Source organism: Cebus imitator, unplaced genomic scaffold (genome assembly GCF_001604975.1).
Source record: "Cebus imitator isolate Cc_AM_T3 unplaced genomic scaffold, Cebus_imitator-1.0 Scaffold469, whole genome shotgun sequence".
In the NCBI taxonomy this organism is placed as follows: Eukaryota; Metazoa; Chordata; class Mammalia; order Primates; family Cebidae; genus Cebus; species Cebus imitator.
The window spans coordinates 107,777-110,652 of record NW_016107784.1 but is presented as its reverse complement, the minus strand read 5'-3'; positions in this window follow the sequence as shown (position 1 = coordinate 110,652).

Here is a 2,876-nt window from a genome sequence, read left to right as displayed (position 1 = left end):
GTGCCACCATGCCCAGCTAATTTTTTGTATTTTTAGTAGAGACGGGGTTTCACCATGTTGACCAGGATGGTCTCGATCTCTTGACCTCGTGATCCACCCGCCTCAGCCTCCCAAGGTGCTGGGATTACAGGCTTGAGCCACCGCGCCCGGCCACAAATGTCTTTTTAACCTACCTGCCACATTTTTTCTTTTTATCAGCTGACTCTTGGTCATTACTGCTGGGCACTTGTTTTTCTGCCTATTTGTTCATTGAATTTATTTGAAAGTCATGAATGTATGAATGAGTCTTTTCTTTTTTTATCCATTCTCTAAAGATTTTCACTTTCTTTTTTAAGTGTCTCTCTATAATGCCAGATACCTGGGGATTGACTTTTTCAGAATAATCTTAAATTCATATTGAACTCTAAAACACCTGTGTGCCCAAAACTTGTGTACCAATATTTGTAACCACACTAGAGATTCCTCAAATCTTCTCCTCCAACCTAGTTGCTTGGTAGAAAATCTGGAAGTCACCCATACCACTCCATTAGTGCCTGCATCCATTAACCAAGTTTATTTACTTCTTTATTCTAATATCTATTAGCTATCTTCTCTAATGTGCCCTTGAATTAATTCAGACCCTCATCATTTCTTTCTTGAACTACTCCTGTACCACACACAGCAAAAATTACTGATTTATAAGCTGTTTCTAGTTACAGAATTGCAGGTCACTATTTAGGGACTCATTTGTTTGGGAGAACTCCTCAATTACCCTTGGTTATGCCAGGTAAAAACAGCCAAAACTAAGAAGAACAGCTCTGCGAAATAAAGCAAAATGATTATTTTTGTTGGTGTCAAGGTTACTATATTTTAAATAATGACAGATTATTGTTTTTTTTTTTTTTTTTTTACTCGTAGGAGTCCTGGTAAAGGAGTCATAACAAAGAGAGGCCTCTACTTTGAGTAGAAGCAAGTTCCAGAAACATGAGAAGATTGGGGCTAAAAAGGGAGTTGCTGGTTCTCCACCAAAGAACCTCTGTGACAGGGCAGTGTTAATGGTCACAAAGCACGGATTATCTGATATTCACTTTTAAGTTTTCTGTTTTGTCTTGTTTTCCTAATGAATTCTTTAAATCTTCACGAAGGGTTATAGCAGCAATATTAGGAAGAAAAATGTGTAAGAGAACAGAAGTGATCCTAGAGAAGGGAGAAGAGGTACTTTGAGAAGTGATCAAATCATGTAAACATCCACAGGAGAGTTTTGGAGATTTTAGGCATAAGGACTGAATTCTCTGCAGGACCACAGGATAAGGACTCAAATTATAGATAATTTATTATTAAGCTGAAGATTTTTATTGTTGTTGTTTGTGGGTTTTTTTTTTTTGGAGACAGGGTCTTGCTCTGTCACTCAGGTTGGAGTGCAGTGGCACAATTATGATTCACTGCAGCCTTGAACTCCTGGGTTCAAGCAATCCGCCCATCTCAGCTGCCTAAATAGCGAGGACTACAGGAGCACGGCACCACACCTGGCTTTTAAAAAAAATTTATTGTTTTTTGTAAAGATGGGATCTCCCTGTATTGACCCGGCTGATCTCAAACTTCTGGCCTCAGTAATCCTCCTGCCTTGGCCTCCCAAAATGCTGGGATTATGATGAGCCACTGTGCCCAGCTAAACTGAAGATTAACTTTAGATATCAGGAGATTTCATATCCACTTGGGATACACACTTTGTTTTTCATTTTGTTTTTTGTTCTCCTGAGTTATCTTTCTGTATTTCAAATGCAACTGTATTCCCCTGATAAATCATACATAGGGAGCCATATGCTATTTTAAAAAGTTATTTCTTTACTTTTAATATAAAATAAAATATATAGTACAGGTCAGTCAGAAATAGGTAAAGTATAATTCAATTTTTATCATTTCAGACCTTTTAATATATGCATAGATATATGTAAAAATATAAACATATGTAAATATTTGTAAAATGTGATTATATATTTTAATGTTCTGTAACCTTCCTTTCCAACTTATAAAATAATACTGATTTTCTATGTCAGCACATAGTGACATTAGTATCTTTAATAGCTGCATAATAGTCTACTGAATTGATGTCCTAAATTTTATTGAAAAATTTATCTTATTGAATACACAGTTATTTCAAAATTTTCACTACTATAAATAACTCTGCATATTTATCTTGTTCACTTGTTTCTTAGCATCTATGTCTATTAATGACTTCTTAAATATTTTTGACTTAAGGATTTAATAATAAGCACATGGGGAAAATCTATGCTTTGTACATTTTGTACTCAATTTTTATTGTGGATGTAAAAGGCTGAGGTTTTCAGCAAGTAACTGAATGTGCTGTTTCTGGGTTTTGCAAGCAGCTGCTTTTAAAAAAGGGAAGCATGTTACACTCTTCCTTAAAAAAATCCATTTATGCAAACACTCATACTGTGCTGACAAACTTTAAAGAAACTTAACAAGGATGAACCTAAGTCTCACATACTACTTTTGGAATTCAGTAGAAAGAACAAGTTTGGTTGTTATCTGACTTATTACTTCTTTCTTTTCTATAGAGAATAAGGGAAAAGATTCTATATTGTAAATAAGTGGTAATGTTCTTATACTTGGAATGCTGACAATAAAGAAAAGATAAAAATATTTCTGAAGCCCACCAAGTTATCTTTGACCATTTGTACTGGTACTTTTATTATGGATTCAAGTTTTTCTTAGAGTTTACATTTTTTCTTTTTTCCAACTTCTTCAACCTAAATGAAAATTTCTCGTCTCTGAGATTGTGTTCTTCATGATGAGAATTCATTGTGCAGTTTGCTTTCCTTTGCCTTAAAGTTTTCTGGTATCTTTACATAAAAGCGTTTTCTTTTTTTTCTTTT